An 8,780-nucleotide genomic window follows, 5' to 3' on the forward strand; every position below is an offset into this window, starting at 1 on the left:
TTTTTTTTTTTTTTGCGTTTTTCTTCCTACCTTTTCTTCAGCAAGAATGCCAAAGCGAAAAGTGCATTTTAAGACAGCAAACATGTCACAGTCCTCTATCTAAGTTAAAACTCAGCAACCATTCAATGCAGCAACAGAAAAATGTTACAGCAATTAACCAAATAACTCCAAAATGCTTCCCCTCAAACTACTAACTTCATTGTATAAATGAAAAGTTACAACACTAGATATCAAGTTTCAAAAGTGCTTTTGAGAAGAAGCCAATCATTCAGCTACATCTGAGTAGCGAAAATTCATAAGCAAGATATGTCAGTTATCAAAGTTTACACATACTTTCCTAAGCAGCCAAGATTTTGTTTTCTTCTTGTGGCATTAGGCTATCATTTTACCTGCAAATGTAATATCACGAAAGATTTTTAAGCTGTTTTTAAGCAGAATTAGGTTTATGGTTAATGTCAAATTTTCTCTAGTTAACGCCCATTTTACAACTTTTTTTTAAATATATTCTAGTTTTTATATCATTTTTTAAAAAATACTTTCTGTGTTTTTATATTATTTTTTATTTACATTCTTCATTTTTAATATACTTTGCTGATTTTCACATCATTTTTGTACATATATTCTATAATTTTAAATTTACGAATACATACATCTCTATCTAGCTACCTATCTATCTATCTATCTATCTATCTAGACAGACAGACAGACAGACAGACAGACAGACAGAGGGAGGAGATATCATTATTTAATGTCTGTTTTCCATGCTGGCATGGGTTGGATGGTTTTACAGAAGCCAGCAAGCCAGAGGACTGCAACAAGCTCCACCATCCGTTTTGCATAGTTTTTAAAGCCAATCATTTATACATCATCATCATTGTTTTAATGTCTATTTCTCCATGCTTGCATGGATCACTTGAGAGTATATGAAAGTTTTATATGGCCAAATACCCTTCCTGGCAACAATCCCCACCAGTTTCCAACTGAGATAAGGATTTCCTAGTCTATCAAAAGACAAACAGCCCAGACTTGCTTATGTGAAGAACTAGAAACAAATAACATCAAAACATGCCTTTGTTTACAAAGAGCATGCAATATGCCAAAACACGTCAAGAAGCCAGGACAAGTTTTCATAGTGGACAGTAAGCAAATGATATCATGAGCAAAGCCATAGTTTACAACTAACAAGTGACAAGGAAAATAGAGTAGCCAATAGGAAAGGTATCAGTACATGGAAATTCTGTCTGACTCATACAAGAATGAAAAAGATGTTAAATGATGATGATGATGATGATGATGATGACAATGATGATGATGATGATGACAATGATGATGATGATGATGATTATATCTTCTGTCTTTTAATCATTTCAGTCATTGGACTGCGGCCATGCTGGGGCATCACCTTCAAGGGTTTTGTCGAACAAATCCACATTAATACTTATTTTGTAAGACTGGTAGTTATTCTATCAGTCTCTTTTGCTGAACCACTAAGTTACAGGGATATACGCAAACAAATACCAATTGTCAAGCAATGGTGGAGGACAAGCACAGTGACAAAGATACACACATATATACATATGATGGGCTTCTTCCAGTTTCCATCTACTAAATTCACTCACAATGCTTTGGTCAGCCCAAGGTTATAGTAGAAGACACTTGCCCAAGGTTATAGTAGAAGACACTTGCCCAAGGTTATAGTAGAAGACACTTGCCCAAGGTGCCAGAGAGTGGGACTGAAACCAGAATCATATAGGAAACAAATTTCTTACCATACAGACACATCTGCACCTATGTATATGTGTGTGTGAGTGCGTATGTGTGAGTGTGTATGTGTGAGTGCGTATGTGTGTGTGTGTAGACACATATAAATAGATAGTGAAAGGGAGAGACAGAGAAAGGAAGAAACAGACAGACATAACACAGCATAAATCAAATACCTAACATATGTATAATGTGGATGAGTCTACTAAAGCTATTTGCTTGAATGCTTTAGTTGTGGAGATTGCAAACAATGTGAATGCAGCCTATTGTTTTCTTAAGAAAACACATAAGTAGTCAGTAATGTACTTTTGAAATGATTGTCACCAGAGAAGATACACTCTTATTTTTTGGCTCGATGGAGAAATAGTAATCTAAATTGCTATATATATATAAACAGTGTATCAGTATGTAACATTGGTGGTCATCTTGATTTGCAATCATCATCATCATCATCATCATCATCATTTTAATGTCTACTTTTCCATACTTGGATTGGTCACATGAGACCACATTGAGATAGTGTTTTAAGGGCGGCTGCCTTTCCTGAAGCCAACCTTCACTTATTTCCAAGCAAGGTAATAATCCTCCCAGTCTATCAAACAGCAAACAGCTCAGACAGAGTTATGCATACAAATGGAAACGAATGATGACACCATTTGAATGAGCCTTTTGTTTACAAACAGCAAATGCATATGAAAATGAAGGGAAATATGAACTTGCTTACACATACATACACACACACACACATATACATATATGTCAATTAATATATATATATATATATATATATATATATATAAATCTATCTATACATATATACTCACACACACATACACAATAATCATGTAATCCCAAAGCAAACTTCTTAACCACACAGCCAAGCCTGCACACATACTTAATTAGGTAGTAAATATATTTATGGAGAACACAATACAGACTGAAAAACACATATAATGTAGATAAATCTACAGTTATTTATTTGAGAACCTTAGCTCTGAGGACATCTGGTGATGTATAAACATCCTATTGTTCTCTTAGATAAAGAGAAAAGAAACTTGAGAATCCCCTTACAGAACAGTTTTGAGGATGATTGTCTGCTCATCTGAAAAGATGTAGTCTTATTCTCCAGCCAGCTATCATTCCTTCTGAAGAAATTTTGACTGCTATTTTTAATTGGCCAAGTAACCATATACTGGCCTTGTCTGGCCAGTACTTTCCTAAAATAGATATAATTATATGAATTCACTACATACTGGATAAACTACTTTTAAGAAGCATTAACAATCAACTAATTCAGGGGAGGAGGAGGAGGAGGAGCCCCAATACATAACCGATATACTATGAATTGACCTTTGATACGATGAAAGGCAAAGCTGACCTCGATGGATTTCAACCCAGAACACAGAGAGGCACAACAAACACTGCAAGGCATTATAGTCTTCAATTCAATAAATTTGCTGCCATATAAAGACTACGTCACTGTCATTTAATGTTGGTGTATGAATTTCAATTGTTGTCGGGTTTTTTTTGCTTTGTTTTTTTGTTTTTTTTAATTCCATGCATACCAAAGCACGTGCTTACCCAGCAGACTAAAACAATAAATAGTTAAACATATATATATTTCGTTAATGTATTTGGCTTGCAAGATTCTAGATGTGAATCTATATGCTGAAACAGATTCTGTTGCATCAGAGGATGATTATAATGCAAATAATAAACAGATGCACTGGTTTTATTTCACTTCTTTCACTATTATTATTATTATTATTATTATTAAGGCAGTGAGCTAGCAGAATCGTTAGCACACCAGGCAAAATACTTAGCGGTATTTTGTCTGTCTGTACGTTCTAAGTCCAAATTCCACCAAGGTCGACTTTGCCTTTCATCGCTTCAGGGTTAATGAATTAAGTACAAGTGAAACACTGGGGTCGATGTAATTGACTAGTCCCCTCCCCCAAAATTTCAGGCCTTGTACCTTTAGTAGAAAGGATTATTATTGTTATTAGTATTATTAGTAATTATAATAAATGTAAAGACATTCTAGCAAGACCGTTGCCAGTGCCGCTGAACTCGCTCCTGTGCAGGTGGCACGTAAAATACACTATTTTGAGCGTGGCAGTTGCCAGTACCGCCTGACTGGCCTTCGTGCTGGTGGCACGTAAAAGCACCCACTACACTCTTCGAGTGGTTGGTGTTAGGAAGGGCATCCAGCTGTAGAAACTCTGCCAAATCAGATTGGAGCCTGGTGTAGCCATCTGGTTCACCAATCCTCAGTCAAATCGTCCAACCCACGCTAGCATGGAAAGAGGACGTTAAACGATGATGATGATGATGATATATATACATATATAGATATATATATATATATATATATATATATACAAATATATAAAAACACTACGCTCATTATTATATTAGGAGATTGTTATTATTATTAGCCAATTAGTGAACCATTTAACCAACTAACTAATCAATTATTTGATTATCCAGTCAATCACCTAAATATATAGAAAGTCCTTTCATCACCACTTGTTATTTCATCAATGACATGCCCTCTCTACTCCAGGCTTGCTTTACAACTGTCTGTCTCTTCTAACTGGCCAGGCTCTCACTCAATTACTACAATGAGTGTTCCAGTTGATTTGATCAATGGAACAGCCTGCTTGTGAAATTAATGTGCAAGCAACTGAGCACTCCACAGTTCTCAGAGAGATTCTGTGTGACACAGAATGTGACAAGGCTGGTCCATTTGAATTACAGGTACAACCCATTTTTGCCAGTTAAGTGAAATAGAGCGTCTTGCTCAAAGACATAATACACCACCAGGAATCAAACTCACAACCTTACAATCGTAAGCCAAATAGCCAAACCACTAAGCCACGTGTCTTCTTAATATTAAATGTGAAAAGTTAAACCATTTCCAATTCATAAATTAATGCTAATTTAATGCAAGGAATCCAAGACATAATTTCTGCTGCTTTTCGGTGCAGGAGTGGTTGTGTGTAAGTAGCCATAGGTGCAGGAGTGGCTGTGTGGTAAGTAGCTTGTTTACCAACCACATGGTTCCAGGTTCAGTCCCATGGCATGGCACCTTGGGCAAGTGTCTTCTACTATAGCCTCGGGCCGACCAAAGCCTTGCAAGTGGATTTGGTAGACGGGAACTGAAAGAAGTCTATCGTGTGTGTGTGTGTGTGTGTGTGTGTGTGTGTGTGTCTGTGTTTGTTTCCACCCCCACCCCCAACATCGCTTGACAACCGATGATGGTGTGTTTACGTCCCCGTAACTTAGCGGTTCGGCAAAACAGACCGATAGAATATGTACTAGGCTTACAAAGAATAAGTCCTGTGGTCGATTTGCTCGACTAAAAGTGGTGCTCTAGCATGGCCACAGCCAAATGACTGAAACAAACGAAAGAATAAAAGAATACTACATGTTACCCGATTAAACTTGTGTTGTGAATTCAACTCCAGAAGACACGGAATACAGTGTCACAGAAATATAGTTTCACTCTCAGTGTCAATACAGAGCAAGGCATATGTACATGTGTGTTGGTCTCTGGGGAGATGACCTAATTTTAAGAGGCATTTTATTCTATGTGGGTGTATGAAATAGCTATGAAGAATATGTGTTCTTTATATACGTGTCTGTGTCTGTGATTGTATGCATGTGTATGTGTTGTGTGTGCATGCGTGTGTGTGTGTATACATGTAAATACAACTGAATATAAAATACCAGTGTTGGTACCTTCCATGGATAGAAATATTTTTTGCATATTGTCACATAGTTACAAGGCCTTTTGTTTTCTTGTTGATAGTTCACTTTGCACATGTCTACTGCCTACCACAAGTATTTCCTCGTGGAACATGCCTTATAAGTGCATACATATTGTAAAAAAATTTCCGTTAAAACAAGTAAAAAAAAAAAGTGCAATCTAATAAATAAATAATTAGAGACATAGGATATTTAAATAAAAAAAAGAAAATAAGTCAAAACACTCATTTTACAGTGCCAACAAACTTTTGAAAACCTTATTTGAGTAAGCTCTGCAGTTACCACAGGTTTTCTAAAGATAAGCAATTGCTATTTACATTTCAAGATTGTTGCCAGCCTGTTAGGTAGAAATACCACACATGTCATAATAATAATAAGAAGAAGAAGAAGAAGAAGAAGAAGATTGGAAGTGTTATCATGTACATTGTTTTGTCTTGGTATAAGAGATGGGCTGCAGCAAAGATTCTGCTCGGTACCACTGATTTGCTTGTCAGTTGTTTGACCTTAATCAATTGAGCATGTCCCTTGGTGGCTGACAATATGTACATCTCTGATCACGAGCGGAAGTAGTGGGGGAGGGAACATCACAGCCATGTGTTGAGAGGAATTCTTTGTGGTTTGGATAATTCACCTTTGGAAACATGGGTGTTTCATTCAACATCCTTAAACAACCCTTATTCGGGGACCTTTTGAGCGGGATGAACTACTCGACCTGAAGAAAATTCTAACTGGGCCCCACTTGCAAGGTCATGCACTGTTTACCTTGATATAAGATCACCATGTCATGCACATATGGTTGTGATACATGTGCCTGGTGTACCCTTATCAGACGGGTAGTCATGATGGGTATACTGGGCTTCATATATTTTACCCCAGTGTCACTTTGATGGCATATACTGCTCTCTCACTCAATAATAATAATAATAATAATAATAAAGTTTCTAATTTAGGTACAAGGCCAGCAATTTGGAGGGGTTGGCTGAGTGTATCAACTCCAGTGCTTGGCTGGTACTTTACTATATCAACATCAACCTAAAAGCAATGAAAGGCAGAGTTGACTTCAACAGAATTTGAACTCAGGATGTGAAGAAGCCAAAAGAAATGCCTCTCACCATTTTGTTCAACGTGCTAACAATTCAGCCAGTTCAATAATAATGTTTCTAATTTAGGCACTTGGCCGGCAATCTGAATGATTGTCAATTAACGCTTAAGCATTTAAACCAACTGCATATGGGCCAAATATTCTACCTGTTCTATGTTTAAACTAGCTAGATCTGGCCTCTCACATCTACCCTACACAGTCATTCTAATAATCCTTTTTACTATAGGCACAATACCTGAAATTTTAGGGAGAGGGATTAATTGATTACATCAACTCCAGTGCTCAGCTGGTACGTTTTTTTTTATCAATCCCATCACCTGAGAAGACAAAAGGCAAAACTGACCCCAGCAGACTTTGAACTCACAATGTAAAGACAGACAAAATACCATTAAGCATTTTGTCCAACATGCTCATGACTCTGCCAGCTCACTGCCTTTTAAATAATAATAATAATAATAATGCCCTAGGTGTACGGAAAACACTCGGCAAGAAATGGAAGAAAATTTGAAGAAAGAAGAAAAAAAAAACATAATAATAATAATAATAATAATAATAATAATAATAATAATAATAATAATAATAATAATAATAATAATAATGGTTTCAAATTTTGCCCCAAGGGCAGGCATTTTCAGGAGAAGGGGACAAGTCCATTATATTGACCCCAGTGTTTCTCTAGTACTTAATTTATTGATCCCGAAAGGATGAAAGGCAAAGTCGACCATGGCAGAATTTGAACTCAGAACGCAATGGCAGACAAAATACCACTAAGCATTTTGTCCAACATGCTCATGATTCTGTCAGCTCACTGCCATTTAAATAATAATAATAATAATAATAATAATAATAATAATAATAATAATAATTTTGGCACAAGGTGAGTAATTTTGGGGAAGGAGGAAACTTGACTATATCAGCCCCAGGGCTCAGCTGGTACTTATTTCATTGACCCCATAAGGATGAAAGGCAAAGTCAACTTTGGCAGAATTTGAACTCAGAAAATAAAGGATGAAATGCCGCTAAGCATTTTGTCCGAAGTCTAACAATTCTGCCAGCAAAGTTGACCTCAGCAGAATTTGAACTCAGAACGTCGCAACAGGCCAAATACCACTGAGCATTTTGCCTAGCATGCTAACCATTCTGCCAGCTCGCCGCCTTAATAAAAAGAAGAATAACCACAAGAATAATTTTCCATTCAGGACCTAATATGTACTAGCCTTCTGTTAGTCTTTTGCTTTGGTGAAAGAAGAGCAGTGAGGCATGCAAGACTTTGGCAATATATGTACATGCAGAATATTATTTTATAAAAATACATATCAAAAGTTATCGTCATAATATTTATCTAACTTGTGGCGTTGTCTAAAACTAGAACAAATATATTTTCTAAAATAGGTCTGACCAAGTTAACAAGCACCGTATGCTATTTAATATATATTAATGTTTTCAAGAATCTCTGTTATGTCTATCATTGCTGGAGCTTTCTGAAATGTTAAATAAAAAAAAAATAATAAAATGCAAAAAAAAAAGAGCAAAAGTACTTGGAATTATATTTAGTTTGATATCTTTGGCAATACAGACAGACAGTTGGACCAACAGCTAGACAAGGGTGGAGCTGAATCTGCAAAACTACACACACATGCACATGCTCACACACACACACATATATATATATATATATATATATATATATATATACAAACACACATACACAAACACACATACACATATAACATTCCATACTCTGAGTAAATCACGTTATTTTCAATAAAAATAAATATGAACACAAAAAAAAGTTATTCTATCTTCTTAAGCAAATGTATTTAAGCAAATGTGTGTGTGTGTGTGTGTGTGTGTGTGTTCCAAGTTTTTGGCTATAGCTTTGCTGCCAGGTAGCCAAAACTTTGGATAACGGCATTATCTTTGCAAGGAAAAGATCAAAAGTTACATGACTTTTTTCTGATGCTTGCCATAAATCTGCAGGCATGGTTGTGTGGCTAAGAAGCTCATTTTGTAACTATGTTGTTTCAGGTTCAGTCCCATTGCACAGTACCTTGAGCAAATGTCTTTTTCTATGGCCACAGGCCAACCAAAGCCTCATGAATGAATTTGGATGGTGGAAGCCCATATGCTGATTCCATATATATAT

General features: G+C 36.2%; 1 protein-coding gene across 1 annotated transcript in view; it reads right to left on the reverse strand.

The window, feature by feature from the left end:
• The window catches only part of LOC106872920 (glucose-6-phosphate isomerase), a 73,664-nt gene that overhangs the window by 52,879 nt on the left and 12,005 nt on the right, over nucleotides 1–8,780 (reverse strand). The window lies entirely within an intron of this gene.

Source organism: Octopus bimaculoides, chromosome 9 (assembly GCF_001194135.2).
Source record: "Octopus bimaculoides isolate UCB-OBI-ISO-001 chromosome 9, ASM119413v2, whole genome shotgun sequence".
In the NCBI taxonomy this organism is placed as follows: domain Eukaryota; kingdom Metazoa; phylum Mollusca; class Cephalopoda; order Octopoda; family Octopodidae; genus Octopus; species Octopus bimaculoides.